General features: G+C 36.4%; 1 pseudogene; it reads left to right on the top strand.

The window, feature by feature from the left end:
• Window positions 1–1,407: 1,407 nt before the first annotated feature.
• Window positions 1,408–3,927, top strand: LOC145969062 (uncharacterized; annotated as a pseudogene).
• Window positions 3,928–26,316: the final 22,389 nt, after the last annotated feature.

The following is a 26,316-nucleotide window of genomic DNA, read 5'->3' as shown; positions in this document are numbered from 1 at the left end:
GATTTTTTTTTAGTTATCATTTTTACAACACTTGTTGAATTTTCACATTCATAAATGTCCACTGTGCCAGCACAATCTTTGAAAGTTTATTGAACGCAAATAGGACACAGACTGCATGAAACTATTTGAGACACTGAGGCTTTGCATTCGCAGCATCTTTCTCCTAATAGGAAAACGTATCGCTGAATCTCATGTTTACGCACAGCACGAGCACGTGAAAACAAGTCTGCTACTCGTAGAAAACATGCTGTGCAAAATTTTTCACTGTTAAGTGTTTCATAATAAAAGGAGATGCAGCACATTTTTTGAATTACGTCGATATCGCGAATGTCAGCTCGTTTTAACACTCGCACCTGTATCTCACTTGGTTCCTCACTTAGTTCCTCACTGCACTCGCTGTCGTAGCCAAAGTCTTCCAAATGTCCTATCTCATCATCAGATGAGTCTTCAACATCCACAACCTCCACATTTTCAACATCTATTTCCATATTTTCATCATTGTCTTCAAGTATAATCACATCTTCATCACTATCTTCGATGATAATAATCTCTTCTTCTTCTTCTATATTCATTTTATGCACTTTACTCTTACGTTCACTGCACGAAAGCTGAAAACTTTTTGACGTGGAGACAAATCCTCTCTATGGAGAGGAATGGGGGCTGAAACTTATGAGTTTCCATGAAGTAATATCATAGTAATAAAATCAGGCACTATCTATTTTATATTGTTTATAAATTCCAGCAGCCGGACATCGGCGCTCACCGTAATGCAATATCCACGAAGAAACATGTCCCGACGCGTTAGTCAGCCTCAAAATCCAATCCTCTTCAAAGGAATACCGCTGTTTATATTGTTTATAAATTCGCGCGACGAGTAATTCAATGAGAGAGAGATAAGAATACGTCGAACGGAAAAAATCTAGAATTACTTATATTGGGGGTGAGGGGGTGTACTGCGAGAGCGCAAAGCAGCCGAACATCGGCGCTGATATATGAGCGGCGGAAGCAAAAATACAAAGCAGCCGAACATCGGCGCTGACACGTTGCAATTCTTCCTAGAAAAAATGTGGAAGATGATTCTGAAGTGTTTATATTGTCAAGCACCGGAGGATCCCATAAACACTCGAGTGATCTATTTGTTTATATTGTTTATCAACCGGGCATGTAATATTGCTTATACTTGCGATAAATGCATAGGACCACACATACCTTTTACGACGCGTTTTTGATATTGTGATAATGCCACATCTCTACTATACGATCTCGTACCGAGACCTCGTTACCTCGTCATAAGGTTCTGCACCGTCTGCGAGTCGAGAAGAAGTGTGTTAAGAAATGGATCGCGTATCAATATACAAGGATTGGAAAACTAAATTAATGGATATATTGTGCATCGTCGTGTTAAACATGACTTTTACCTGGAACGTAAGTAGTGTTTTGTGAATATTTTGTAAAAAAATTGTGAAAAAATTTGTGTGTATTTTTAAATAGATCGTTTTATAGTTCCAGGATGAAATGGAAATTCCCGGTTTCGTCAATATTCAACAAAGACAGTGGGTGCGGATGGTGCGTCGCGCTAAGAGGGAGGATTTCTCCGATATGTGGGGCGACACCCCGGAGAGTTGCCATCGCCAGGTTGATGATATTTTCGACCTGCGGCGGCTTTTCGGGGAAGAGCCCTACGACATTGTAGAAGAAGAGGAAGAGTGGATCCCAGAAGATTGGGTTATAGAAGAAGAGGATGATGATGAAGAGCAGGAATGGATGGAAAGATGTAAGTGTTTTTATAAATTTTATTGTAATTACGCTTATATTAATCCAATATCTTTTTTCTGTTCCAGGAGCGGCCTCCCCCTTAGCCCGGCGCATCACCCCCCTCGCCCCATATATTATAATTTTAATTTTTATATATTTAAATTAAATTTTTATTATATTATTATATTATTATTATTATATTATTACACACACACACGCACACACACACACACACACTTTGTATAATACACATTTTATTTTTATTAAAAAAGTATTAATATAAAAAAATCTTATTTATTTTCAAAATTCCTCTCTCTCTTTCCTTTGCTCCATTTATTATTAAACTATAAAAAACTATTAAACAAAAAAATTATATTAAATTATTAAAAATATTTTCATTGCGCTATATCTCTCGCCGCGCCATTGTCGCGTGCGCCTCTCTCTCGCCGCGCCGTATCTCTCGCCGCGTGCGCCTCTCTCTCGCCGCGCCGCGCTATCTCTTCTCTCGCGTGCGCCGTATCATTCCTTCGCGCTGTCTCTTTCTTTCCTAGTGTTTGCTCTCTCATGATAACTCTCTCGCAAGGAATTATGCATGAAAGCTGGGACGGGAGAGCGCGCCAAACGCAAAGAAAGTACACCATGATATAGACTTATAACTATTTATTCTGCTTATATTTAGTATACAAATATAATTTTTGTCTTACATATTAAGAATTAAAAGCTAAAACTGCCAGCTCGCAATCGACGAGTTGATGCTTGTTGAAGGTGTCGCTAGCGCGTATTACATTTGATACTTCTTTAGGATCCATTATAGTGGACGTTCCATATAGTTGGCGTTCGTTGGCGTTCGATAGACGTTCCTGGCCCGATGGCTTGGCTCAGCGTGTAATTACAACAGCTATCGTTGGTACGATACACGAAGAAGAAGAAGAAGGAGAAGAATCGTCTGTCGTGTACGTTAAAGGACTTGAAAAGCGAAAATGGCTGACCGATATACTAGACGATGCGGGAAACGGCTATATTATTGAAACCTTGGATGCAGATTACGAAGATATTGATTCTCTAAATAAATTAGATATTACCAATAGTATGCGATGTGGAAAACATGTTAAGAATTGCGCATTACAAAATGTATTCAAAATATTTAACTGGTGGTCGCAACGCCAGAAAGAATTGCAAGAAAAATAAAATATGTAAACATTAATATGTGTTATCTCTTATTTCCCCACCCTAATCCTTTCCTTGCGTTTCTAAGAATTCTTTTGTCCGAGCGCCGTCTCCCTCTTCTCCTAAATTTCAGAGCGTTAGAAGCATTGATCCCCCCCCACCACATTATACTTTTGGAAGATGAGCGTCACGTATACTCAGTTAATTCCTGTACGATCAGTGTCGCGTTAACCGTTCGTGGTTCACTTTTCATAACCCCCCAGAGAAATGTACTACGTCAAAAGAAGCAGCAGCAGCAGCAGCAGCGTCGGAAGACGCGTAAATAATTACGTGCCGAGTCGTGATAAAACTCGATCGTTTGAGAACAAATGTGATGAGTAAGTTTCGTTTAACATTTTTTCTATTTTTCTATTTTTACAAATTGTATTATTACTATTATTTAATTTTAATTTTTCCCGTAGCATTTCATTGGAGCGTTGTGCGGTTTGTATACTAGGTAGACGATACGCATTGACAGCTACGGAATTCAAATTCCTCGAAATTGGTATCAACGTGGGTCCGCCGAGTTACGTGGAGATTGCCGTAGGAGATCATCGGGGAAAGGAACTGATATTATCTCTCGAAACGTGGAAGGGACTCTACGAGCAACGTCATAATATTCTAAATCTCCTTCGGAACGGCTCTCAATCTACAGTTTTATAAGTGTTGGACCGCTAACAGTGCGAGTTCATACAATTAACGATGCTAAACTCATAAGTCTCGAATCTTCAGATGTACGCATGATGATAATCGAATCGACGTTACATCGTATGTTCGATCTCGATGGTTGCATAGATGTAACTTTTGATCGATTGGTTAGAGTAACCGAGACAGTCGATGTCAAATTTACGCAATTCTCCAATATCGCGTCCACTGTAACGGATCCTAAAGAAGTATCAAATGTAATACGCGCTAGCGACACCTTCAACAAGCATTAACTCGTCGATTGCGAGCTGGCAGCTTTAGCTTTTAATTCTTAATATGTAAGACAAAAATTATATTTGTATACTAAATATAAGCAGAATAAATAGTTATAAGTCTATATCATGGTGTACTTTCTTTGCGTTTGGCGCGCTCTCCCGTCCCAGCTTTCATGCATAACTCCTTGCGAGAGAGTTATCATGAGAGAGCAAACACTAGGAAAGAAAGAGACAGCGCGAAGGAGTGATACGGCGCACGCGAGAGAAGAGATAGCGCGGCACGGCGAGAGAGAGGCGCACGCGGCGAGAGATACGGCGCACGCGGCGAGAGATACGGCGCGGCGAGAGAGAGGTGCACGCGGCAATAGCGCGGCGAGAGATATAGCGCAAAGAAAATATTTTTGATAATTTAATATAATTTTTTTGTTTAACCTCTTAACAGTTTCTTTTTTCTGCCATATTGTGTCCAAAAATAAGCACATTTTTGGTAAACAATTTTGTATTCAAATCGATTATATAAATTCAAATCAGCAGTCAAAACTGTTACAAGTATTGAATTTAATAATTTATGATAATTTTTAATTATAGCGAAAAATTGGCATTTTTACTTAAAGTTGGCTTTTCCGAACAAGAACTTTTAAGAACACTTGACAGAAATGGATGTGAGAAAAGAGCACGCATTTTTTTAATACTTACATTTTTATATAATTTTAAAACTCAGCTTTTGTATGATAAATTTTAAAACATGGAGATAAGCAGAGTCCTATATCACAATCGGGACAAAAATATCTGGTTTCTTTTCTCATCCGTTTTCCGCTATCGTTCCTTTTTGAGCAACACACAAAGCACTGCCTCGTCGGTCTCAGTTTCTTTTCAGTGGGTGGAATCACTTCTAAAAAGTGTCTTTCAGTCAATCGTACGGGATTCGGCAAAATTCCTGGTCATCCTTTTTTCTCATTCACTGTTCCATGCCTTTCGATCAGGCGATCAACTAAGTCAAGTCTAAAATTCAAATGAGAGTATTTTCCTCCAAGCTTCTGGTACAAAATAAAAGCATTCCACAGTGATATATCAAAGAGGTGAAAGAATATTTTTTTATAATATTTTTTTCCTCTCTTTTTTATGACGGGATAATTTGTGAGATGTTGATCCGTTTTATCAACACCTCCCATAGTATTATTGTACTGCATTACTACTTTTGGTTTCTTTTTGACTTCATCGTTGTGAGACGACACTTCAATCATTTCGGAATTGTGTATAGTAGATAACAGAGTTACAACCTTCTTATCCATCCATTTGATGATGCATACCTTTCCTCTTTGGTAAGCACAGATTTCGCCTTTTTTGAGTTTCTTTGACTGCAATTCCTTTGGAACGTCTTTTCTGCTAAGTTTGAGTGTTCCATACATATCTGTTTGCTTGCTGAGAAGGATGTCTGCCAATTCTGGAGATGTGTAAAAATTATCTGTTGTTAGGCAATATCCTTTATTGAATAGTGGCTGCATAAGAGTCATTACCACTTGAGATGACTTGCAAAGATGTTGGTAATTGTCATCAAAAAGTGTATCTTTTCCCGTGTATATAATGAGTTGATATACATAACCAGACTTCGATTCGCATAGCATAAAAGTTTTTATACCGAATCGTGATCGCTTCAGCGGTATATATTGTTTCCAGTGTAATCGCCCTTTGAATAGCATCAAGCTCTCGTCGATTGTTACATCTCTTTCAAGTGTGATAATTTCTCGAAAACGAGTATTCAAATGCTTGATTATAGGCCAGAGTTTTTGTAACTTTAGACACTCATGTGTTTCAGCGTTAAATTTAGCATCATCAGAAAAATGTAAATACCGGTGAATGAGATGAAAACGACGATAAGACATAATTTTTGAAAAAAATGGCGTTGATGTTGAATGTCTCTTACTCCAATATTACTCAATATCTGGCTTTTTAACAATTCCTTGTAAAATATTCAAAGCGAGAAACACTTGAATTTCGTTTATCGACGTTGGTTCCCATTTTCTTGCTCTGCTATTTCTTCGTAGATTACTGTTTCGAATACTTCTATCTGCATATTTATTAGTTTCAGAAACTATTATTTCAAGGAGGTTACAATCAAAGAAAATATCAAGAAACTGTAAAGTTCCATTACTTACATCAATATCCAAATGAACAGGATTCGCTGTGAAAGGAAATCGCGGCGGTGCTGGAGGAGGATTACTAGTGTCAATTTCACAAAAGTTCCGCACCTGAGTTAGATCATCGGAATTTTCCGTTTCCTCATTACTAGAGAAGTCCGATAACGAACTTTCACAACTTCCAGAATCATTTAGAGAAATTTCCGATTCATTATCTGATCCAATATCAGAATTATATTCTGTTATGAGCCGCTCACTGTCACTCATTCCTCTTTTATTTTAGCACAAAATTCAAAAGAAATAGTATTCGCAACGTGTGATACACTACACAAGTGAAAACAAAATTCACTCCTTCTCCCACGTAAACGAAAAGCAGTAAAACCTGATATTAAAACCGGTGTACGCATGTTTTGCATTACAATCTTTACTGGACTACTAGAGCCATCTATTAGAAACATTGCAAACGAAAAAAAAGTTAAAAAGCCGGGCAAATCATTGGATTGGCGTAGAAAAATAAGATGCCCGAGCGGCGTACGGGCAAATCAGAAAAGTGACCTTTCGCAGCACCCGAGCGGTGTTCGGGCAAAACTGTTAAGGGGTTAATAGTTTTTTATAGTTTAGTAATAAATGGAGCAAAGGAAAGAGAGAGAGGAATTTTGAAAATAAATAAGATTTTTTTATATTAATACTTTTTTAATAAAAATAAAATGTGTATTATACAAAGTGTGTGTGTGTGTGTGTGCGTGTGTGTGTGTAATAATATAATAATAATAATATAATAATATAATAAAAATTTAATTTAAATATATAAAAATTAAAATTATAATATATGGGGCGAGGGGGGTGATGCGCCGGGCTAAGGGGGAGGCCGCTCCTGGAACAGAAAAAAGATATTGGATTAATATAAGCGTAATTACAATAAAATTTATAAAAACACTTACATCTTTCCATCCATTCCTGCTCTTCATCATCATCCTCTTCTTCTATAACCCAATCTTCTGGGATCCACTCTTCCTCTTCTTCTACAATGTCGTAGGGCTCTTCCCCGAAAAGCCGCCGCAGGTCGAAAATATCATCAACCTGGCGATGGCAACTCTCCGGGGTGTCGCCCCACATATCGGAGAAATCCTCCCTCTTAGCGCGACGCACCATCCGCACCCACTGTCTTTGTTGAATATTGACGAAACCGGGAATTTCCATTTCATCCTGGAACTATAAAACGATCTATTTAAAAATACACACAAATTTTTTCACAATTTTTTTACAAAATATTCACAAAACACTACTTACGTTCCAGGTAAAAGTCATGTTTAACACGACGATGCACAATATATCCATTAATTTAGTTTTCCAATCCTTGTATATTGATACGCGATCCATTTCTTAACACACTTCTTCTCGACTCGCAGACGGTGCAGAACCTTATGACGAGGTAACGAGGTCTCGGTACGAGATCGTATAGTAGAGATGTGGCATTATCACAATATCAAAAACGCGTCGTAAAAGGTATGTGTGGTCCTATGCATTTATCGCAAGTATAAGCAATATTACATGCCCGGTTGATAAACAATATAAACAAATAGATCACTCGAGTGTTTATGGGATCCTCCGGTGCTTGACAATATAAACACTTCAGAATCATCTTCCACATTTTTTCTAGGAAGAATTGCAACGTGTCAGCGCCGATGTTCGGCTGCTTTGTATTTTTGCTTCCGCCGCTCATATATCAGCGCCGATGTTCGGCTGCTTTGCGCTCTCGCAGTACACCCCCTCACCCCCAATATAAGTAATTCTAGATTTTTTCCGTTCGACGTATTCTTATCTCTCTCTCATTGAATTACTCGTCGCGCGAATTTATAAACAATATAAACAGCGGTATTCCTTTGAAGAGGATTGGATTTTGAGGCTGACTAACGCGTCGGGACATGTTTCTTCGTGGATATTGCATTACGGTGAGCGCCGATGTCCGGCTGCTGGAATTTATAAACAATATAAAATAGATAGTGCCTGATTTTATTACTATGATATTACTTCATGGAAACTCATAAGTTTCAGCCCCCATTCCTCTCCATAGAGAGGATTTGTCTCCACGTCAAAAAGTTTTCAGCTTTCGTGCAGTGAACGTAAGAGTAAAGTGCATAAAATGAATATAGAAGAAGAAGAAGAGATTATTATCATCGAAGATAGTGATGAAGATGTGATTATACTTGAAGACAATGATGAAAATATGGAAATAGATGTTGAAAATGTGGAGGTTGTGGATGTTGAAGACTCATCTGATGATGAGATAGGACATTTGGAAGACTTTGGCTACGACAGCGAGTGCAGTGAGGAACTAAGTGAGGAACCAAATGAGATACAGGTGCGAGTGTTAAAACGAGCTGACATTCGCGATATCGACGTAATTCAAAAAATGTGCTGCATCTCCTTTTATTATGAAACACTTAACAGTGAAAAATTTTGCACAGCATGTTTTCTACGAGTAGCAGACTTGTTTTCACGTGCTCGTGCTGTGCGTAAACATGAGATTCAGCGATACGTTTTCCTATTAGGAGAAAGATGCTGCGAATGCAAAGCCTCAGTGTCTCAAATAGTTTCATGCAGTCTGTGTCCTATTTGCGTTCAATAAACTTTCAAAGATTGTGCTGACACAGTGGACATTTATGAATGTGAAAATTCAACAAGTGTTGTAAAAATGATAACTAAAAAAAAATCAATGAACATGTCTTCGGTGTTGCAATATTTAAGAAATCGCGAACTTGGTGTAGGAAATTCTCCAACCGCGACCTCCAATCTACAATCTTATATACGGATTACAGAGAGGAATAGACTAGAGGCAGCCATTTGCGAAGATTGTTGTTTGCCAGGCGGGAATCGACAAGCGTGTTCTAAAAGGATGTAAGGAATCCATCAATATATCCATTTGTTGCTATATCTAGAATATACCATCGGTTATGATTCTGATTCTGATTCTGATTCTGATTCTGATACGGATGCTGATCATTAATTGGAGGTAGGTCGCATGTGTAGGTATTTATTTTCAAATTATTAATAATTAATAAATTTTTTATGTGCAGAAGGAGTCACCGACCATCACCCCGCGCCGTCACCTCTTTTCCACCACCCAGCCGCCCCACCATCGCCTCTCATCGACACCACCACATCGCCGTTGTCGTTGCCCTCCTATTCATTTATATTTTTATATTTTAAATTCTTTTAAATTTTTCTTACATTATCTTTTACACACACACACACACACACACACACACACACACACACATACAAATGTATTATTACTTTAATAAATTTTATATATTTTAATTGAAAAACAATGTACTTATTTACACGTCTTTCCCTTGCGCTCCCATCCCTTGCGCTATCTCTCTCGTAAGCGATCATCTCGCGCTATCGTTCCCTCTCTCTCGCACGCGATCATCTCGCACTATCGTTCCCTCTCTCTCGCACGCGTTCTCCTCGCGCTATCGTTCCCTCTCTATCGCACGCGTTGTCTCTCGCACGCGTTGTCTTTAATGCGGCTGTTTATATTGTTTATAAACCGGACATCGGTATATGCAATACTGTTTATATCGTTTATCAACCGCGTATGTAATATAATATTACTTATACTCGCGATAAAACATCCAACACCCGCCCCGCAGACCCCGCGCCACCGAAATCCCCTCCGTTCCGCGTGACGTCATTCCCCCGCGCCACCGAAATCCCCCTCGCGCCTCACCCCCCCCTGAGAGGACCTGTATTAGAACCGGCCTAGTATACCTACTAATAACTTTTAATAGATATTCTTATTATCGCCTTAATAAAATTGCTTGATCGTTTGTTTCTACGTCAAACAATTTGTGGCTCTGAAGAGAACCGTTTTAATCAATGGTCCTGAATGAAATTATTTAATAAAAGTCAATCTATCATCCGTTTTGTGCAATAATATTATTTATACAGTGGTATTTATACAGCGCTACTCTATGACATAAAAACAAAGAAGCATCATCATGAAAAGACAATCGCTAAGACCGATGTTCAATTGTTTTTCCTCTTCTCGTGTCGTGCAATTATAGCAAGTCTTAGCGAATTTTTTCGTGGTCGCATCGTAGGTTTGTGGGAAAGTGGTGTGAACGAAGATGAAATTGCACAGCGCATCCAGTGCAATGTAAGAATCGTGCGTAGATGGATCAATCGATGGCAAGAAGAGGGAGAAGAAGGTCTTAAAGATAAACGCAAAGACAATCGTAGAGAGCGATCTACATCTGCCGAACAAAATCTATCTTTAGTCAGTCAGGTGGATGAAAATCCTTTTCTTCCGGTGTCGCATTCCGTAAATCAATTAGATTTACAGATATGTGCGAGGACAGCGCAAAGGCGTTTACACGAAGTGAACGTGCATTGTTTCCAGCCAGCACGTAAGATCCCATTAACGGATCGACATCGCGAAGATCGTGTTGCTTTTGCGCTGCATCAACTTAATACCGCTTCACCAGAAGATTGGGATCGAACTATCTGGACTGATGAAAAGGTATTTTGTTCGGCAGATGATCGACATAAATTTGTTTGGAGACCTGAAAACCATCGATTTGAAATATGTGCTTCCTAGCGGGAAAAGTGGGCGTATTACTTGTGCTGTGTGGGGGTGGATCAGTGCTCATTGTCCGGGAGAACTAGTTGAAGTGTCCTCGCATATGGACGCCTTAGAATACATAGATATTCTGGAGGACGTTTTGCTGCCAAGCGTTCGCAGAATTTATAGTAAAGGTGATATGCCGACATTTCGATTAGTTCAGGATAATAGTGCTGTCCACACTGCTCACATAGTACAAGAATGGTTTGCCCAACATCCTGAGATCGAAGTTCTCGATTGGCCAGCTAAATCCCCGGATCTTAATTTGATTGAAAATGTTTTGGCAGCTATTATGAATTCGTGGGATGCTGGTCATGAGAGAAATAAAGCACAACTGATTGCGCACGCGAAAACTGCGTGGGAAAATCTTCGCCAGAAACCACAACTTTTCGCAAACCTACGAGCATCAGTAGAAAAAAGGCTAGACCAAGTAATTGCACGAAATGGGTGGTGGACCGATTATTAAACGGTTCTTTTCAGAGCCACCAATTATTTAACGTAGGAACAAACGATCAAGCAATGTTATTAAAGCAATAATAAAAATATCTATTAAAAGTTATTTTCAAAGAACTTTTTTAATTTCAAAATATAACCCATTAAATAATTTAAAATAAACATTATATAATATGTAAACAATTATATATTTATGTGTGAAATATTCATATGTGAATTTATAATTATACAAATAATAAGAAAAAATGCATTTAAAACATAACATAGTATTTTCAGTAAAATATTAGATTTTCTATATATTAATATCAATTTAATATTATTTCTGATTTAAAATCTTTGATTATTGTGATAAATCGCGCGCGTATATTCTTTATCGACTCAACATACTTTTTGCGGCGATCGATAATTATGTCGATAATCAGTGCTAATCAGCCGCTGCCGACTGATGGCGCCGTATCTATACTTCTAGTTCCCATCGCCCCGCCTAGGATAGAATCATTGTCGCGGAGTGTACATTTATTATATTAATAATTACTAACAAGAAGATGGCAAGAACTGTCAAATAAAATGTATCATAGTTCACTCGAAGAGGAGAAGGAATAGGGTTTGTGGAAACTGTAACAGGATTTGAGATAGGCCTTAGTTTCTGAAAAATTTTTTAAATTGAGCGTCCACCAGCAATACGTTAAATTACATTTAAATACATTTAATTAAGTTGAGCGAATTAACGTGTGTAGACTAATTGCAAGACGTGCGCGCATTAAACTTTTGTAACTGCGTCGATGAGTTCGAATTCCTGCAATAACTTCTCTTTTTTATAACAATTATATTTTATACTATTACAACTATATTTTATAATGTAATTAATTTTGCTTTATAGCCTTAATTTTTCTTTAACTGTTTTATAATATGTAAAAATATTAACAATCAATATTACATATTAAAAAATAAATTTTTTAAAATTATTTATTATAATTCAAACATTGTTGTACAATGTTTCGGATAAAACTTTATATAAAAACATTGAAAACATACATAAATTGGACATTGCATTTTAGAAAAGAGCATTTATTGCAAACACATTTCATATCGTGCATATTTGAGGGAAAACATAATTAATTGGTTAACATTGTAAAAAATTTCATGTTGAACTTGCTATAAAACATGAAATTTTATATAATGTTAATCCAATTGTTTTCCCTCGAATATATAATATGTGTTTTGCAGAACAAATATCTCTTAAAATGTTCGTGATATGCAACTTATTCATATTTTTTAATATTTGTATGTAAATTTAATCCGAATTGTACGTATTTTACAATTCTTGACATCTCTTTATAAGTATAGTTATTGTAAGTATAGCAATTTTCACTGGCTTTTTATATGGATGCTTATGAATTGTGTACCTTTTGAGATACATAGTGAGCCATAATTAAGACATAAGACATGACTTAAATAAAACATAAGATATAATTATTGCACAAAAATTTACCTGTATTGCGTATCCATATATTGCATCTTGCATCCTTTTGAATTGGGAATCTGAATAGCCGTTTCCCATGCGAAATATTTTCATTCTTGCACTCTTTATACATCCACTTATTGTAATCTACTGACTCGACATCGTATTATGATATGAAAAGTAATTAGAAATATAAAAAAAGGAAAAAAATACAAAACTTAAAAATAAATAGAAATAAGAAAAGAAGAAAAGAAATAAAGAAGAAATAAAAGAAATAATAAAAAAAAGAAATAGGAAAAGAAATAAAGAAAGAAATAAGAAAAGAAATACAACACATAAAAGGAAATAAATGTATGAAAAGAATGAACTGACACTATAAAAGTACACGCGTACGTACACGCGCCGGCAGGAATGGTGTCCCGGTATGTTTGTGTGACGCTCATAGACGTCATATTCACACAAGCGAAGCGCGCACGTACGTGGACAGGGCAGCGAAGGAGAAAGTGGGGGTAGAGTAGTGGGGAGCGTTCCGATTTTGCGTCCTTCACGCACGGCGAGAGAGAGAGAGAGCATTACAAGAGCGAAAGAGCATTACAAGACGTGATATCGAGTTAGTAGTGTCCGATAGCCGCCTCTCTCACTCGGTGCTCGAACGAGAGAATGCGAGCGAGACAGCTATATACCGCGCGGGATACCGCGCTGTCTCTATACATGTCTCGTGTTCTTTAGTATCGATATGCATGTTTTTCTTTTCTTTCTTTAAGAAATGCACCTGAACCGCGTGCACCAATGGCCGGCGCATTCATTTTATTAAATTGAATAATAATTAAATTATATAAAAAGTGTTCAGAGATTTTCGTGATGTAGCGCGTCAGGTATGCGAACACGCGCCCCTCACGTGATCGCGGCAATCGTTCGAGTGATGGGCAAGCGCGATGAAAATGCGCCCCAAATTGATATCGGTGGTACCATCCCAGCGCGCCCCTTCGAACTCTTCTTATTCCACACCGCCCCGCATCCCCTCAAGTACGTGGCGATAGACAATTGCGACACGTATGATTCTAAGGATCATAGGCCAATCAAAGGATCGCGTGATCCTGCGTGTCGATCATTGATTGGCTTTACTGATCGAATGTTCGCGAACCGTATCGCACCCCCGAAAGTCTAAGACTCCGGCAGTCAGAGACCATTCAAACGAGATCTGAACGCACGTGTCCGCGACAGTCTTCCAATATATCCGGCTGATTAACATAGAATCAACGGACGATTTTATTGTTAATTATTGCATTCCGCAGTGCAAAGGCGCGTGAAGTTCGGGCATCGTGTATTCAAAATAACGCAACGGCCGACCGAGAGAGCCGGAATTGAGCTATCGGTTACGATCGATCGAACATTTTCGATCCGCATTACTCGTACATGGACTGGTGAATCCTTGCCAACCGCGCAAGTGAATCGTGACCGGACACTGCTCGGAAGTTTGGTGCAAGACTAATCAGTTCGGCTAAATATACGAATTATCATTAATCGTGTGCTCTCTGTTTTCGCGCGCTCTCTCACTCGCATTTGTTCTCGCGCACTTTTACTCGCTCTTATAGCGCGCTCTCACTCGCAGCCGTTGTACATTGCATTCCTTCACATTCGCCGAACGAGCTCTCGCCGTTAATTCGTTATTAACGCATTCTTATGTTGTATTATGAAGTGCTTTCGCTTTTGTCGTTAGTATACTCGCTCGTGTCATCGAATCACTCTTGTCGTAAGCGTTATCACTCGCTCGTGTCGTTAGCGCTTTTTGTTCGTCTAGTTGTGCGTGCCTGGAGATCAACCGAGACTTGCCCCCGCGGCAACATTTATATGATTTTTCTACTTTGCATTGTGAGGCATCAACTTGCCTAGAAACTGTGTACAAAATTGTGAACTCTTTTGTGAATATTGACTTCTTTTGTTTTGACACTGTTACCAAAGAATAAATGTCTTTGTGATTAATCATACGGTCTTATCCGTTTTCCGATTCACTGTATCCCTATCGGGATAGTTCCAGTCACGGAAACTTTCTCGCATAATCCCGCACAAAGAGATAAAATTTAATGAGGGATAAATTTGTAATGATGCACCTCCAAATACATCGTTTCCCGACGAACACCGGCCGGAAGCTGCCGCCCGACGATCACCGGTCGGGCCGAGGCAGAGGCTATGCGCCCATTTTTTAATACTTAGAATAACAACCGGGTAGGAACCGATCGATCGATTATCACGACGCTGCCGTCGAGAATCGATACCGGCGGTTGAGAGCCCGTGCTCAGCACCCCAAACTCCCCCGGGCAGACCCGAACCGCTCCGATATTTTTACCGCCGCCCGGTGGGAGTAATTATCGAATATGCTGGCGCGGGTAATTAACCGAGGGTAATAAAACGGGCTCTCGGCGACACAGACAGACATCCTACCGATCCTTCTTGAGACGCAAAGCTAGTCAGAAGGCAAGCAAAGCGAATAACGAGAGAAATCCTTGCGAAAGTAAAAGGCCAGAAGGTAGTGCAAACGCTGCCGATCGATATCGACGCCTTGGAAATTGCCTCCGAACCAACATCCAAATATCAGACGTCGTGCCTATCACGAGATGGAACTTGAGCCGCCTCCGACGCTCGCTAGCGTTGCGACGCCTTCTGTAAACCCTCTATCCATCGGGGAAACAGACACGATTTAAATAACCGCACGAACAACCGGATTTAAATCCCGAACAGCTGACGGACGAGACGTAAACACCGGGCAAGAAACGCGGGCAAAAACGCGCTCGACAGTCCGCAAAAACGCGAGCGCGCCGTATCGGGATTCGTGCAATCGCATATTGCACGCATTATAAGATTGCGTTATTCCGCGCCGCTAATTGTGCGAACTAATATCTCCGCAAAATCCGTGACACGTTCACGGCCGAATTATATAACGCGGACGCATTGATAAAGCGCAACTTCCGCCGATTATAAACCGCGGCAATTACTTCGCGCCGGGATCCCGTAGATCCTCGGCCCGCGTTTCGCGAACATATCGATTCGCATACGCGCTTACACATACATTGTAATTACACGTATTCACATACACATATACACGCACACGCACACTCACACTTTTGTACATCACAACATAGAGTTACAATAAATATATAATATATACAATAATATATACAATATACAATAATACATTTATTACACACATACACGTAATTCGTTCTTATATCCGCCACCTGGATCCGACGGTTATCCGCAATTAGAGATTTCGCGGTATACGAAAAACTGCACGTTACAAAATCTTATAATAATTAATTTTTATAATAATTAATGCTGTAATAAATCTCATAATAATTTTTGTAATAATTTTTTTATACAGGGTGTAACTGAAAAAGTGCCCACGGAGCAAATAGCGTTATTCCTGATTAAAAATCGAGTCGAAAAGTCCTGAACCATTTTTTTCTATAATGCTTAATAAAGCGGTAATTATAGAGTAAAGTTGCGCCAATAAGCACCGACCTTTAGACGGGTGCACGTCAGTGAGCCGCGCGCCTGGTAGTGTGTGTGAGCGCTTCGCTGTTTCGGCGCTATGTATGCCGCTATCGTGCAATATTCTTATGCGTTGTAATAATGTGAAAAACTTTATTTTGCATTAAAAATCATATTTCTTCCGTCAAAAGCGTTTCCTTAAAAAAAATTTCGACAAGGAGACTAAAAGTCGGTGCTTATTGGCGCAACTTTACTCAATAATTACCGCTTTATTAAGCATTATAGAAAAAAATGGTTCAGGACTTTTCGATTCAATTTTTAATCAGGAATAACGCTATTTGCTCAGTGGGCGCTTTTTCAGTTACACTCTGTATATATATGTAAAGACTGCAATCTGTGTTATAGTCCGAAAGACTAACTTTTATTTTACCGCTAATAAATTTTATATAATTAAAATGCGATGGAATGTTCGCGAACCGCATAAAACCGCTACCTCAGCGAACCGCCGGAAACGCGAAATATGCCAACGAAGGGATCCGACTTTGAACCTCCTTCGCTTGCACTTAGACTTGACCGCCACGAAAAATCTTCCATGACCGAATATGGTCATGTCGCTAGGCGATCCCCTCCAAAAAACCCCAAAAAACGTGACGTTAAAAACCAGTCGATAAAGAGTACGAATCTGGGCTAGTTACTATTCAGCGCGTCTATAACACTTAAAGTCTAACGGAACGAAGGAAGAGGCGACGGAAAGAAAAGCTAAATGATAGAACCTGGCAAATAAATAAATATGTTCAACAAACGAACGAAATGTGTAAAAATATAAGATCCGAAAATAACATTAAACGAACGTGCGAAAATTTAAAAAACATTATCAACAATGATTCTAGTACACTACCTAAAATAAAATTAATAAATAATCTATATAAAACATCATCAGACGCAGAGGTCTGATAGATGGAGTAGGCTCAATAACTAAAACGTTATTTGGACTTATGGACGCGAATGATAGAAAACTAATAAACGAACAAATTCAACTATTACAAAATAATCAGTAAACACTAAAACACGTCGCGAAAAACCAAATAAAAGTCCTAAACACTACCATAATTCATTTAAATAAATTAGAAAACATATTAGATTACAATGGTAAATTAATAAATCACTATATTAGAGAAATTACTACGCGAGAAGAAATAAACGAACATTTCACTGTAATTATAGAAATGATAACCGATCTAATCAGAGACGCGAAAGACATTTTAGAATACCTCACATACATACGTAAAAGCATAATGCATCCGCTATTAACACCAATAAATGAAATAATTTCCCATTTGAAAGAAGCCGTCTTACAATTACCACAAGGTTCGTATTTCCCGTTCGAAATCAAATATGACGAATGATTAACAATAGAAAATTATATGAAAATAAGCGCGTACTGCAACAAAACAACTATATATACAATATTAAAATTTCCAATAGTCGCGCAACCAATGTATGATATTTTGAATGTAATATCGTTACCAACGTATAATCATGTAAATAAAATTGCAATAAATAAAGATATGCGTATATATGTAATCTTAACAAAACAAAACCTAAATGATTGTATAAATAATAATAATCAATACTTATGCGAAAAAAGTTAACCAATATATCATGTAAGTATAAATACACCGTGCGAAATTAAAATGTATATACGAGCACAAGATTATGGAGAAAATTGTAACATAGACTATACGATAATGAACCGCTCTATATGGATTACGTTACATCAGCCACACTCTTGGCTATATTCGACTGCATCCGAGCAGCAAATTGCGATAAACTGCGATAACCATCCTAAGTATAAAAGGATACTCACAAAATCAGGTCGAATTATCTTAAACGACAATTGTAAACTGACAACTGCAGACATGACAATACAAACAGAAACAATTACATATAGAACGAATATGGAAACATTTTTACCAGAATTCAATATAACAATTTCCCGAAACATTGACGAATCAAATGACGAACGAAAATTCAAAGACGTAATAAATAATCCTCTAGAATTAAAAGAATTAAGAGGATGCCGGACCTTCCTGTATTACCGCTAAATTTTGTGCACAGAAAACTTTTTATTAGTTGCACAGAATAATAAATACTTCTCCACAATTAAATTACACATAGCAAGAAATATGAGAGTGAACCATTTTATGTTTAAAATAAAGAAAAAATAGAAAATTACAGTTTTCTTATCGGCTTCTGACATCAACTCGTAACAATATTAGCTGAATATAAAAGTTTTTAGTTTGTACGTACAAAATAAGAGCACACTCAGCTCGGAATTTCCTGAAGGAATATAAGTGAACAGTCAGAAATGCGTTTAGAAGCGTAGTAAAAAAAATTTCTGTGCAGAAAATTTTTGTGCATATGTGTTTGTGTGAGATCGAGGCAAAAGAGTAAAACAGACCCGTAGATTAGTTGCCCGATGTCGCGATAGATGGCGCTGTAATCGGTTTGTGTGACAAGGAGAGTCAATCTCGTACCATCCTTCTCTTTCATTTTGCATGTAATAGTATACGTCAGTATACATGTACGCGCACACTAAAGCATTACACTCTTGCGTTTTCTTTCTCGAATTTCGCGTCATAGATACTCGCTGTCACGAAGTGGCGTAACAATCGTACGCGTAACAAGCTGCGGAAAAACAGCGTTACAACGTGTTCCATAGAAAATATTCTGTGTAAGTTATACATATACACAATATATATATGTGTGTGTGTGTGTGTGTGTGTGTGTGTGTGTATTGCGTGCGTGCGTGTGCGTGTGCGTGTGTGTGTGTGTGTGTGTGGATGTGTGTGGGTGTTGGTGTGGGTGTTGGTGTGTGTATGTATGGACGTATGTATGTACAAAAGTGACGCGAGAGTTACGTGAAGAAGCGAGAAGGTAATAAGAACGAGCAAAATAACAATAAGAGCGAATGAGATAAAAATAGCACGAACAACGAGGACTCGAACTCGAGAATCGGATCTTTCTTTCACACTATTATTTTCCTCTCGCTCGCATCTAGTACTGTCTCGCTCGCTCCTATTATTGTCTCGCTCGCATCTATTACTGTTTCGCTCGCTTCTATTATTGTCTAGCTCGCATCTATTATTGTCTCGCTCGCTCTCGATTCTTGGGTCCGCTTATATTTTCGAGCTGTCTATCACGATTGTCAAGTGTGACGGAGAAAGCAAGACCATGAGTAAAGAGCGAGCGAGATGACCTATCATCAAAGAGTTCCGAAGTCTCTTACAATCGGTTTCTTCGCTTCCTCCATTCCGAATTCATGAAAATGTAAACATCTTATAAAATAAAAATTGAAACTTTTATTTTTAATTTCATCGGTTTGAAAATAATTTTAATAAATTAATAAGATTTTTGCGATTAAAATGATATCAAACACGGCGTAAATCGGGTAATTTTTAATTAGTCTGATAATACAAGTTTTATAATTATATATTTAACTAAATTTATGCCACTTATATCGTGTTTGATATTATTTTAATTGTAACATTCTCATTATTCTATTAAAATTACTTTCAAATGAATAAAAAATGCATTTTATTTTCTGACATATATTCGTGAATTTTATAAATAAAGTCTCATGTAAGAGACTTCGCAATGTTCGACATCGGAAACTTTTTCGTTATTTATAATAATTCATAATAATTTATAATATAATAATTTACGACTTTAAATTGCCATAAAATAAAAACTAAAACTTTTATATTTTATTTGATCTTTTTTGATAAAAAGGGATTAATGAAATTTTTGCGTTTAAAATGACATCGAACACAATATAATTCGGGTAACTTTTACTTATTGTTATATAAGTAGAAGAATGTATCTAATTGAAAATTATTCGAATAAAATGTTGGGTTGTTTAATGTGATTTTAGTCGTAAAAATCATATTAATTCTAAAATTATATTCAGTAAGGTAAATTAAGTAATGTAAAAATTTTAGTTTCTAATACATTTTCAATGTTATCAATTGTGGTGTTCACATGACGTCTCCTGGTCTAAATATGGTCGATATAATTAATATTAAATGATCTATATATTGTGCAGTGAAACAAATTATCTTAATTTATTATACATATTAAAATAATTTATTTATTTCTTTCACATATTTAAATGTACCAGAAGATGTCATGTGAACATCACAATTGATAACATTGAAAATGTATTAGAAACTACAATTTTTACATTACTTAATTTATCTTATTGAACATAATTTTAGAATTAATATGGTTTTTACGACTAAAATCACATTAAACAACCCAACATTTTATTAGAATAATTTTCAATTAGATACATTCTTTTACTTATATAACAATAAGTAAAAGTTATCCGAATTATATTGTGTTCGATGTCATTTTAAACGCAAAAATTTCATTAATCGCTTTTTATCAAAAAAGATCAAATAAAATATAAAAGTTTTACTTTTTATTTTATGGAAATTTAAAGTCGTAAATTATTATAAATAAAAAACGAAAAAGTTCCCGATGTCGAACATTGCGAAGTCTCTTACATGAGACTTTATTTATAATATTCACGAATATATGTCAGAAAATAAAATGCATTTTTTATTCATTTGAAAGTAATTTTAATAGAATATTGAGAATGTTGCGATTAAAATAATATCAAACACGATATAAATCGCATAAATTTAGTTAAATATATAATTATAAAACTTGTATTATCAGACTAATTAAAAATTACCCGATTTACGCCGTGTTTGATATCATTTTAATCGCAAAATCTCATTAATTTATTAAAATTATTTTCAAACTGATGAAATTAAAAATAAAAGTTTCAATTTTTATTTTATAAGATGTTTACATTTTCATGAATTCGGAATGGATAGAGGAAGCGAAGAAACCGATTGTAAGAGACTTCGGAACTCTTTGATGATAGATCATCTCGCTCGCTCTCTACTCATGGTCTTGCTTTCTCCGTCACACTTGACAATCGTGATAGACAGCTCGAAAAGATAAGTGGACCCAAGAATCGAGAGCGAGTGAGACAGTAATAGATGCGAGCGAGAGGAAAATAATAGTGTGAAAGAAAGATCCGATTCTCGAGCTCGAGTCCTCGTTGCTCGTGCTATTTCTATCTCGTTCGCTCTTATTGTTATTTCGCTCGTTCTTATTACCTCGCTTCCTCGTGTAACTCTCGCATCACTTTTATACATACATACGTCCATACATACACACACCCACACTCACACCCACCCACACAACACACGCACACACACATATATATACACGTACAGATTATATATTTTACCAGATGCGGTTTGCATGTGCGCTTTAGTTATTAATTAAAAAATACTTTTTAAAAAATATTTATCCCAGAGACGATTTATTCGTGGATTGGTGGTTTTTAGAAATATTTCATACCAGATGCGGTTTGTATGTGCGCTCTGGTTATTAAAATATTTATTTCAGAGGCGATCTATTCGTGAGCTGATTATTAAAAAAAATTCCAGAGGCGATTTAATTCGTGTGCTGGTTATTCAAAAAAAATCCAGAGGCGATTTAATTCGTGTGCTGGTTGTTTTTAGAAATGTTTCATACCAGATGCGGTTTGTATGTGCGCTCTGGTTATTAAAATATTTATTTCAGAGGCGATCTATTCGTGAGCTGATTATTAAAAAAAATTCCAGAGGCGATCTAATTCGTGTGCTGGTTTAAAAAAACCCAGAGGCGATTTAATTCGTGTGCTGGTTATTGAAAAAAAATCCAGAGGCGATCTAATTTGTGTGCTGGTTTAAAAAAAATCCAGAGGCGATTTAATTCGTGTGCTGATTATTCAAAAAAATCCAGATGCAATTTATTCGTAAGCTGGTTGTTTTTAGAAATATTTCATATCAGATGCGGTTTGCATGTGCGCTTTGGTTATTTAAAATATTTATTTCAGAGGCGATCTATTCGTGAGCTGATTATTAAAAAAAAATCCAGAGGCGATCTAATTCGTATGCTGGTTTAAGAAAAACCCAGAGGTGATTTAATTTTGATGCTGACTATTCGAAAAGTATTCCAGAGGCGATTTAATTCGTGTGCTGGTTATTCAAAAAAAATCTAGAGTCGATCTAATTTGTATGTTGATTATTCAAAAAAAATTCGAGAAGCGATCTTAATTTGTGTGCTGGTTACTTTCAAAAATGTTTTACATCAGATACGATTTGCATGTGCATTCTGAAAGCGAAATTTAAACGAAATTTAATTCAGAGATCATAAAGACACTGCCTCAACTAAAAGGCATATTTGATAAGAATAAAAATCCAGATAAAATGAATCATTGAACCGATTTTTACACGTTATAAGAGGATTCTTATTTTGAAAGTGTGCTATATATTGCGATAATTCTTATATAATTGTAGCATGTCATATAGCGACAAAAGCTAACAAATTATTGGAGCAAATTATACTGATCGCTGGCGATTTTTTTTTATGACACCAAGCTTCGAATGTACGATAGCCTACCCGGCTATGTGGTGTCTATTGGTGCCTAAAAAAATTACTTTCATTGCCGTTTCCTACAAATAATATAATATTTGAAAAGCTTCGACTTGATAGCATATGCTGTGAAATTTATGCTGCGGCTTTCACTATACTACTATAAACTATAGCCTTAGAAGGAAATCCTTGTAAAAATATTTCAATAATGTGAAATGTACAAAGCAACATTTTTTTAAAATTATAGCAGAAAGTAAATTGCCTTTTCCAAAGTGATAAATTATTCATATATCTTACATTTATCATATCTGATCACGATATTCCAATGAATATCGTTAGAAAAAGACGCCTCAGTACAAATATCTCATTTGCATATATCGGAGAAACGAAAAAAATATATATTATGGTTGCGTCTGGAAATGGACGATGAAACCTATTATATTATCGATATAAATCTATCATTTCGATGCTTTTGAGACAAAGAATGTATTATGAAAATATTTATATTATTTATAAATTTTACATTACATCAATTTGCATAAAACATTTTATATTGTTAGCTTTTGATTATATCGATTTAACAAATGTCGTGCATAAATTGTAATTTGTAGATAGTTATATGCAAATATCTTTTTTATTGTATATACAGAATGTCGCAGAGTACTATACATATATAAGCGCTTGTGAGGAGCGCAGTAAATTGAAGAAACAAGTCCCATAGCATTTTACGATTTTCGCAATAATAGAAATTATAAAATAAATAAATTATATAATAATATTAGATAAAATCGAACGAATGTGTATCTACGTGTGTGTTTGTGTGTTTGTGAGAGAGAGAGAGAGAGAGAGAAGCGCTCGGCCGTTCGAGCTATCGCATGATCCAGTGTGTTTGGCATTTTGTCGGCGCGCGGCAAGGGGAGGGACAGCGCGGCGCGGTGATGACGTTGTAACGAATGACAACGACATGTCCCGCTGTTCTTCCCCTTGCCACGTGCCGACGAAATGCCTAACACGTTGGACCATGCAATAGCTCGAACGGCCGAGCGTTTCTCTCTCTCTCTCACAAACACACAAACACACACGTAGATATACACATTCGTTCGATTTTATTTAATATTATTATATAATTTATTTATTTTATAATTTCTATTATTACGAAAATCGTAAAATGCTATGGGACTTTTTTCTTCAATTTACTACGCTCCTCACAAACGCTTATATATGTATAGTACTCTGCGACGCTCTGTATATACAATAAAAAGGATATTTGCATATAACTTTCTACAAATTACAATTTATGCACGACATTTGTTAAATCGATATAATCAAAAGTTAACAATATAAAATGTTTTATGCAAATTGTTTGATGTAATATCGTATTCGTAAAATTTATAAGTATATAATATTTATAAATATTTTCACAATATATTTTTATTATATATATAAAGAGACATAGCTAAATGAGAGCAATGATATTAGAATTATGTTTAATATGTACGCAATAAAGACAGATCTATGCTCTAAAATCGTTGCTTGTGCGAGACGATATAGCAGTGAAAATGCAACATATTTTTTGTTCCAATAAACACAATTAAACACAATGTAAAGAAAAGCTTTCACATTGCTCTTTCTAAAATATGCATGTCTTTTTATTCTAGACAATACTGTCGGTAACATAACTATAAGTGTTGGTAATGTACCGACACTTTTAGTTATGTTAAAATGAGGGCGCCTACCCGTCGGAGTTCGGCTGTGACTCCGGCATCCTCTTAAGTAACAAGTTAAAAGAAATAAATAAAGATTTAAATAATAACGAAAATAATTTCTTTAAACAAAAGGAATTTATTTATCCAATGGCTTCCAGTGGAATAACCACTATAATTATTATAATATTAATAGTATGGATAATTGTCCAATATAGGAAAAAGAAATCTAAACGACCGACTGTCACAATAATAGACGAAACTGACAAACCATACGGAATGCCTAGACCAATATTAAAAAGAAGTAAAAGTACACGATTTTAGAATAAATAAATTTTAACTTAGAGATAAGAAACGATTATAATAAATATTGTAAACGGGAAACATATGTTTTTTGTACAATCAAAATTAAAAAAGTTATTCGGGGTGATCGATTAAAATGGGACACCCTGTATAATTGTGTAGACATAATTATTATGTATGGATTTCGGACTTGATCTAATCATATATATATATATATATATATATATACAGTACTCTCCATAAGTTTGGAAACACTCTAAAGATATACAATATAAAGAAAATAACTTTAATTTCTTTGATATTTGCCGGATGTTATATCCTTCTTCTTGTAAAATAATAATCTTGACTCGCAATTCATATGGAATCTGGCACGTCGGAGCCATTTTTAATGATTGTAGTAATTTTTGTTACTTTTACAGAAACTAAAATCAAACTGCACTTAAATGAGTTCTTATTACTCTGATGTATGTTTCTAATGCGCGTAAACATTACAGGCATTCCAATACAGCATCTGATATGCTGTAATAGCACTAATTGGCAGAAAAAATCAACGCGCGAAATTTAACTCCGAGCAGTTCGGTGCCGCGTAATAATTATTCGATATATTTTCGGTATAAATAGGCGTCATATCATCATTTAAACGTCTTACAATATATTCATATGAAAAATCTGCACAGATTGCTGCCATGCGATTGTTTCTGTAAAATGCAATGTGTTTCCAAACTTAGAGTGTAGTGTATATACAGATAAAATTATTTTTGATTATAGTAGTTAGTACTAGGCGGTTTCTAACCCAGGGATCTCAGGGGGGGTGAGGGGCGAGGGGATCTCAGCGGCGCGGGAGAATGACGTCACGCAGGATGGAGGGGGGATGACGTCACGCGGGACGGAGGGGATTTCGGTGGCGCGGGGGCTGCGGGGCGGGGGACGCACGTATAAACAAAAATGGCGGTATTCCTTTGAAGAAGATTTTGGGTCTCTCTCTCTATCCCTCCCTCTCTCTCGCTCTCTCTCTCTTTCTCTCTTTATCCCTTTATCTTTCTATCCCTCTCTCTCTCCCCCTCTCTATCCCTCTATCTATCTCTTTATCCCTTTTATCTCTCTTTCTCTCTGTCATCTCTGTATTATCGCAAGTATACAATATTAGTCATAAACTTATATTTTGAGATATTTCGGGGTCCGACGTTTTCGAGCAATCTGTGAATCATAGCGAGATAACAACACATTTTTGAGATATTTCGGGGTCCGACGTTTTCGAGCAATCTGTAAATCATAGCGAGATAACAACACATTTCCAACCCTAGGTTCAGTTACAAAAAAATTTTTTCTTTTGTGCTCCCAACAATCTCTGAATATCCCTCTCTCTTTCTCTCTTTATCCCTTTTATCTCTCTCTGTCATCTCTGTATTATCGCAAGTATACAATATTACCAGTTAATAAACAATATAAATAGAAGTATTCTTTGAAGGATTGGGTGGATGGAAATGCGTGCGAAGAAATTACGTCATGATTTAGACTTAAAAAACTCTTTATTTATGTTTTATATATATTTTTCTTACGTACTATGGACTAAAAACTAAAGCTGCCAGTTCGCAATCGACGATTTTGTTACAATTAAAAATATATATAATTTATTTAAATGTGTGAGTTTAATCAAAAGTATACAATATAAAAGAAAAATAATAATAATATATAAAATAGACCGTCGGGCTATGTTGCGGAAACCGTTTCTGAAAACAGAAGAAAACATATGCATTTC

This window comes from Camponotus vicinus, unplaced genomic scaffold (assembly GCF_025532165.1).
Source record: "Camponotus vicinus isolate PSW18456_S1 unplaced genomic scaffold, iyCamVici1.0 SCAF_3, whole genome shotgun sequence".
In the NCBI taxonomy this organism is placed as follows: domain Eukaryota; kingdom Metazoa; phylum Arthropoda; class Insecta; order Hymenoptera; family Formicidae; genus Camponotus; species Camponotus vicinus.
This window is presented reverse-complemented; position numbering and strand designations above follow the sequence as displayed.